Source organism: Rattus rattus, chromosome 1 (genome assembly GCF_011064425.1).
Source record: "Rattus rattus isolate New Zealand chromosome 1, Rrattus_CSIRO_v1, whole genome shotgun sequence".
NCBI lineage: Eukaryota > Metazoa > Chordata > Mammalia > Rodentia > Muridae > Rattus > Rattus rattus.
The window spans coordinates 9,795,117-9,802,978 of NC_046154.1; the positions used below are offsets into that span (position 1 = coordinate 9,795,117).

The following is a 7,862-nucleotide window of genomic DNA, read 5'->3' on the forward strand; positions in this document are numbered from 1 at the left end:
GCCACTGTGGAACTGACTGTGTCTGTCAGCTGGGCTAGAGCTCACTGTTGCCTCTTCACATTGATGTTGTGATATCTGGTCAGATGCTAACACATGCGCCTCTGACAGGGGTGCAGGTAGAGACATCTGTTAAAACCCGGCCTACAGTGACAATGTTCTTCCTCTTCTTTTTTTTTTTTTTTTTTTTTTAAAGATTTGTTTATTTCATGTATGGGGTACCCTGTAGCTGTCTTCAGTCACCAGAAGAGGGCATCGGATCCCATTATAGATGGTTGTGAGCCACCATGTGATTGCTGGGCATTGAACTCAGGACCTCTGGAAGAGCAGTCAGTGCTCTTAACTATTCTGCTTTTAAAACAAGATTTTTTAAAAATTATAACTTCTTCTGCATCTCTGTGTGTGCATGTATGTGTTTCTGTGCGTGTATGTGTTCATGTATGTGTTTGTGTGTGCCTGCCTGCATGTGTGCATGTGTGTGTGTGTGTGTGTATTCATGTATGTGAGCACGTGCACATGTGTGCCATGGTACAAATGTGGAGACCAAGGGATGATTTTCAGGAGTTAGTTCCCTTCTCCTATGTGGGTCGTGGGGATCAAACTCAAGTCATCAGTAGCCCAGGCTAGCCTCTCACTTACCGTGTAGCAGAGGGTGATCCTGAGCTCTTCCTCATCTTTCCACAGTAAGCGTCTCACCAACGGAGTCTTCACCCAACCGTTGTTTCTGGTTTTTGAGACAAGGTCCTAATACATAGTTCCGGCTAGCTTAGAACTCAATGCAGAAACCATGTTGGTCTCAAACTTGGAACAATCCTCCTGCCTTAGCCTCCTGGATGCTAGGGTTGTAAGCACACACCAGCAGGCTTGACTCTAGCAATTTCTTGGAACACGGTGAGATCTCAGGCTACATTAAATACATGAAACTTGGATCTAAAACAGCCCGTGGTAGTGTCGCCACAAGAAGGGTTCCATCCGCGGGGCTGCATAAGCCATGCACGGTGGTAAGTGCCTGTAATCCCAGTGGAGACCGGAGGATCGGAGGATCAGGAGTTCAAAACCAGGCAGACCTACATAGTGACTTAAAGGCTAGCCTGGGATACATGAGAGCCTCTCTCAAAACATAACAAAGTCACACGTCATGCATGCTTTCAAATGGTCTTAGTGCCTTAAATTACCGTTTCTCATTTTTATGCTCTGCCCAAGACCACGTTTTCTTCTGACGAGCTGCTTTTCTCTGGCTCCAGCTGTCTAATTGAGGGCAGGTTAACCTCTGAGAGTATAGACCCTGGCCAACAGTGTGATCTCGTAGTCCCTAGGATGACTGTCATTTCCCTTTCTTGTCCCCTGGAGGACAGGTGAGAATTAAAAGACTCCTGGGCGCCGCTTCGGAGTGTCCCCGGTCCCAGGTAGCCACCCGCTCAGCGGTGGTGTCTACCGCCCTCTTGTGGTGGAGGGAGATTTTGTTCTTTTCAGTTTCTCATCTGACAAACATTCCCAACAGCCATGTGGTAGAAGTGAATGGGTACCTGTGGGTGTCAAATATTTACATCTGAGCGTCGCACTTAGTGACATTAGGGGGAAACAGGGAGAAGGATCCAGAGACCACGGAAAACTGAGCACCTTTAAGCAAGATCCAGGTTGCCAGATGTAGTGGGTTCGGCCTAACACCGCTTATATTCTAATGTTAGTTTGGGTCCTCAGAACTGCTTTACAGGAGGGGCTGCACGTAGCTTCTGGGAACCAGCCCCCAGTTGTTTCTGATTGGTAAATAAAACCGCCAACAGCCCATAGCTAGGAAGGATTGATGGGTTTTTGGAATTTCCTGGAGCTTGGCACTGAAGGAGGATGGGGGAAGGGGAGGGGGAGGGGCAGGAGGAGGAAAAGGAAGGGGAAGGGAAGGGGAGAGGGAGGAGGGGGGAGAAGGGGGAGGAGGAGGAGGAAGAGCTGGAAAAGGAGGGGGAAGGGGAGGAGGGGACGGGGAGAAGAGGGAGGAGGAGAAGGAAATCCACTATAGCTGAGAAGGGTGCAGGTCAGAGAGGCATAGCCACCATGTGAGGGAGTCATGAGAGTATGACCAGGGCTTCTCAACTGGGTCTAGGGCAGCCAAGAAAGACTATAGAGTTTAGTAAGTAATAACTCAGGAATATTGGCGGGAGGTAGATTAACTGTGTGAAGGTTAGGCCAAACTACTGAGTGAGGTACTTAAGGCCTATCAAAACATAAAGACTGGGGGAGGGGGCGAGGGGGCTGTCTTTCTTTTGGGAACATTGAGTATTGAGGTGGATAGCGAACCTGCCACCGGGACATATTTATTAATTATTTAATTCAACAGCCAAAAAACCTGAGACCTGTGTCCGCATGTTGAAGATCCCGGATTCAGATTTCAGCAGAGAGCTACCCACCTGCCATCCACCACCGGAGATGCTCTGTACAAATCTGCCCAAAACAAATATGGCGCTCGTGACACAACACTGGGCTTTTCTGGTTTCGTGGTTCTTAAGGCTTTGGATCCTCGAATGAATGTCTTCTGGTATTTATACTGGAATACGCTTTTTTCATTGCTCTTGCTACCATTCAAGTTTTAAGACTTGTCTTTATTTACCTGTGCATCCGTGCCGAAAAGTATACCAAGTGTATGCAAATGTTTGCAGAAGCCAGAAGAGGGTGTCAAATACCCCCCAGAGCTGGAGTTAAAAGTGAGCCACCAAGCACCCATGCTTCTGCAAGAGCACTATGCACTCTCAACTGCTGTTCTAGTGGAAATACCTCCCGCCAAAACTTCATCATCCTCATCAACATTATTATTTAGAAGCAGCAGTAGTAACGTGGTGTTTTGACTACATGTGTCTATGTACCACATTGATGTAGTACCCAGGCAAACCACAAGAGGGCATCAGATCGCCCTGGAACTAGCATTAAGAGACCTACGAGCCACCATGTTGATCAGCTGTTCTCAACCCGTGAGCCCTGACGGTTTGAGGACTGAACGGTCCTTTAACAGGGGTCACCTAATATTATCAGAAAACGCAGTTATTCACATAGCGATTCATAACAGTAGCAAAGTTACGGTCGTGAAATAGTCCCAAAATAATTTTACGGTTGGGGTCACCACGCCATGAGGGACTATACTGAAAAGTCCCAGCATTAGGAAGGTTGAGAACCACTGATGCAGATGCTGGGAATCGAAGGTAGCTCTCAGCCAGAGCAATCAGTGCTCATAATCAATAAGCCATCTCTCCAGCTCTGGAATTTTTTTATGTGACTACTCCTCAAGGAGACCGTGTGAGTGCTGGGAACAGAACGTACGCCCTCTGCAAGACCAGCAAGTGCCCTTAACGGCTGAACCGTCTCTCCAGTCTCTACCGTAAATTTTTATTATGCTAGGTTTTTAGAAATCTTCTTTAGGGGAGTGTGTGAACGCAGCCCCCACTACCACAAATTATGCAGTTAAGTTTCCCACACTCGGGGAAATCTCAGGGGTCAGCACATCAGAGGGCAGCGGAGGAGTCCCACTCTGGGAAACCACCTTGTGGTCATGGTGTCCCCTGCCGGGTGAGTACTGATAAGCTCGCCCAGCATACACAGAAAAGACACGTGCCTGTAATTCTTTTTTTTTTTTTTAACTCTTTTCACTTCAGAATAACTCTGATTATTGCTGTTTATTGCTTATTCTTTTTTTTTTTTTTTTTTTTTCGGTGTTGAGGACCGAACCCAGGGCTTTTTTCTTGTTAGGAAAGCGCTCTACCACTTAGTTAAATCCCCAACCCCTATTGCTTATTCTTAAGTGCATACAGCATGCAGTGTTTGTTATAAGAGTTTAAAGAAAAATCTAGTGGGCTGAGAGTGACGCTCCACTGCGGAGCACCTTGGAGAGAACCTGGTGCATGGCTCAACCTCGACACTAGGTGTCGCTGTGGAGTGCTTTTCCACAGTGGTTATCTTCATTTCATTTTATTTTACTTATTCACTTTACAGCCTGCTCACTGCCCCCCCCTTCCCGTCACCCTCTCCCACAATTCTTCACTCCTTTCCTCTCCCCTTCTCCTGTGAGCTGGGTATCCCCCTGCCCCGGCATATCAAGTTTCTGCAGGGTTAGACACATCCTCTCCCACTGAGACCAGACAGGGCAGCCCAGCTAGAAGAACATATTCCACAGACAGGCAACAGCTTTTGGGATAGCCCCGCTCCAGTTGTTGGGAGACCCACATGAAGACCAAGCTGCACATCTGCTACATACGTGCGGGGAGGCCTAGGTCCAGCCTGTGTATGCCCTTTGGTTGGTGGTTCAGACTCTGAGGGCCCCAAGGGTCCAGGTTAGCTGACTCTGTTGGTTTTCCCGTGGAGTCCCATCCCCCTCAGGGCCCTCAGTCCTTCCCAACTCCTCCATAAGAGCCCCTGAGCACTGTCCACTGTTTGGCTGTGGTTCTCTGCATCAGCCTAAGTCAGCTGCTGGGTGGAGCCTCTCAGGACAGCCTTTCTAGCCTCCTGTCTGCAAGCATAACAGAGTACCAGGGACTGGTGCTTGTCCATGGGTCTCAGGCTGGACAGGTCATTGGTTGGCCATCGCTCAGTCTCTGCTCTATCTTTGTCCCTGCGTTTCTTGTAAACTGGATAAATTTGGCGTCAAAAGTTTTGTGGGTGAGTTGGTGTCCCTATTGCTCCACTGAGGTTCCTGCCTGGTTGTAAGAGGCACCCTCTTCCAGTTCTATATCCCTAATGCCGTGAGTCACAGCTAAGGCCACCTCCATTGATTCTTAGGTCTCTGTCTCTTCCTGGAGATGCCCCCACCTCCCCACCTTATCAGTTGCAGATTTCCATTCATTCTCAAGGACATCTGGCCATCTCTCCTGTCCCTCCCCACACCTGATCCTGAATGACCTATTCCCCTCCACATCTCTCCCACCCAGCTCCCTCCCTCCGTCGTCCTCTTATGACTATTTTATTCCCCCTTCTAAGTAAGATTCAGACACCTCACTGTACCTTCCTTCTCGTTTAGCTTCTCCGTGGAGTGTAGCACGGGTATCCTATATTTTATGGCTGACATCCACTTACAGGTGAGTATATGCATGCATAGGTGCCCATGCATGTCCACTGGGGACTGGGCAGGGAAATGCAAATCAAAAGAACTCTGAGATTCCATCTCACACCAGTCAGAGTGGCTACGATCAAAAACTCAAAAGTGCCTAGCAAGCGAAAAAAAAAGTACCCAGCTCCGAAAAAAAGAAAAAAAAAAAAAAAAAAAAAACTCAAAAGTGATACATGCTGGCGAGAATGTGGACCAAGGGGAACACTCCCCCACTGCCGCTGGGAATGCAAACTCGTACAAACACTTTGGAAATCATTTGGCAGTTTCTCGGAAAACTGGAGATAGTTCTATCTTAAGACCCAGCTGGGGCTGGAGAGATGGCTTAGTAGTTAAGAGCACTGACTGCTCTCCCAGAGGTCCTGAGTTCAAATCCCGGCAACCACATGGTGGCTCCCAACCATCTGTAATGAAATCTGATGCCCTCTTCTGGTGTGTGTGAAGACAGCTACAGTGTAATTATATATAATAAAAAAATAAATCTTAAAAAAAAAAAAAAAAAAAAAAAGGCCCAGCTGTACCACTCGTGGGCACATACCCAAACGATGTCCTACCATCTCACAAAGACACTCGCTCAACACCTGTTCATAGCAGCTTTATTCATAACTGAAGTGGAAATTTAACTGAAGTGAAAATTTAAGGGTTCTTTGGGAAGTCGGTTAGATGGTGTTTTTGCTGGGGGCAACCACGTGAGGGAACATTTGGCTGAAGCAGACACAGGAGAGAGGACGTTCTGCTAAAGCAAGCACATGAAAGGACGCGCGATGAAGGATTCTTTGCTAACAACACGCACGCATTGGTCCACCTTACACTGTGTAGTTGAGCCGCTCTTGTCAGGACTCCGTAGAGAGAAACGCCCGTTTCTTACTGAACCTGCGGAGCTGGGCTGAGTGGCAGAGTGATGTCAGCTGAGGCAGGACCCGTGGAGGACACATGATGTTTGGAGAGAGTATAGAAAGGACTCAATGAACAGTGATGGGGCTGAGCATGGCTTGCTGCTGGCTTGCTTATAGAACTAGCTGTTCAACGCTGTGGGTCTCATTGAGTCTTTGTTGATCTTCGCTTCCCTCAGAGAGGCACAGCCAAGAACTTTTCCCGGTGTCCCTCCGGGTCCCTCCTGCTGTCTCTGCTACGTGGTGCCACCACTGCTGATTCGTACTTGCTATCCTAACTCTGTGGTGGGTTGGTTCTAATTAACTTGTGTTAATTCAGCTCCCAAAATTCCACAGGAACCCACACATCTACATGAAAGACTCTCGAGGGGTCCTTGCCCCCAGTTGGCTTTGATTGGTAAATTAAGTTGCCAGCAGCCAATGGCAGGGAGACAGAGGCGGGACTTTTAGGTTCCTGGGCAAGGAATGTAGGGGAGGAAGAAGAATCACCATGCCCAGAAAGGAATAAGATGCAGGCTTGAGAGCTGCAGGAGACAGAGTACCAGCCATGTAAGGGTCAGGGACAGCCGCCCCAGCCCCACCCAACTGGGTCTAGGGCAGCAAAGATGGGATATAGATTTTAGTAAGTAATAACTCAGGCGTATGGGGGAGGGGTTAGCAATGTGGAAGTTTGGGGGTCGCCCAGTCATTGTGCTGTTTAAGGCATATTAAAATAGGAGGGTGTGTGTGTGTGTGTGTGTGTGTGTGTGTGTGTGTGTGTGTGTGTGTGTGTTATTAGAGAATCCGGAGCACTGGGGCAGGCGGCGAGGTGTGCCGCTGCAGGGGAGATTAGAACAGATTGACCAACTACTGATACACGACTCTGCCAAACTGGACTGGGCCACAATGAAGGATTCTTTGCTAACAACACACATGCATTGGTCCACCTTACATCGCGTAGTTGAGCTGCTCTTGTCAGGACTCTGTATCCGTGACGTGTCTGTGAATGGATCGAGCTGCCGCTGCTGACCTGTGAACTGAACTGCTGATTTCCAGGCAACACAGATGGAGTGCTCCAAAGAACCTTTCTAAATGGGTCCACTTCCCCCGTATCCTTTCTTTCCCACTGCCTCTGGTGGTGGGTGATGGGCTAAAGGGAGGTTAAAGCGTTTAAGAACCATCATTAAAAAGAAGATTTGAAAAAAAATTAAAGTTACATGTAATAGCTAGAAACTGAAATCAACCTGGATGTCCCTCGCTTGGAGAATGGATAAAGAAAATGTGGTTTGGGCTGGAGAGATGATGGGTCAGTGGTTAAGAGCACTGACTGCTCTTCCAGAGGTCCTGAGTTCAATTCCCAGCAACCGCATGGTGGCTCACAACCATCTGTAATGGGATCTGATGCCCTCTTCTGGTGTGTCTGAAGACAGCTACAGTGTACTTATATATAATACATAAATAAATCTTTAAAATAAAATAAAGAGGGGTTGGGGATTTAGCTCAGTGGTAGAGCGCTTGCCTAGCAAACGCAGGGCCCTGGGTTCGGTCCCCAGCTCCGAAAAAAAGAAAAAAAATAAAATAAAATAAAATAAAGAAAATGTGGTTCATCTACCTAATGGAATACTATTTGGCTACTAAAAACAAAGATGTCATGAATTTCGCAGGCAAATGGATGGATCTTGAGAATATCAACCAGGGGTTATCTTCAAAGCAGCAAGTACTCTGCTGTGTTACAGGGGAACCCATAGCGCCCCACTTCTCTCTGAGGGCTTACACGCAGTTAGTGGTCAGTGGGGGCAGGAGAGGCATTTTCCTTGGTGAAGTGCCGAGGAGGTGCCCATGTTCCTGGGGACCCGCTGAGTCCTGTGCAGCACACACAAAGACATAACAGAAAGCAGAGGGGCTTATGG

At 48.0% G+C, this 7,862-nt stretch overlaps 1 non-coding gene across 1 annotated transcript; it reads right to left on the reverse strand.

Moving 5' to 3' along the window:
• Nucleotides 1–3,399: 3,399 nt before the first annotated feature.
• LOC116890506 lies at nt 3,400–3,557 on the reverse strand. Its single transcript, XR_004386691.1, has one exon. It is a non-coding gene; the product is annotated as a U1 spliceosomal RNA (small nuclear RNA).
• Between the last annotated feature and the right edge of the window lie 4,305 nt (nt 3,558–7,862).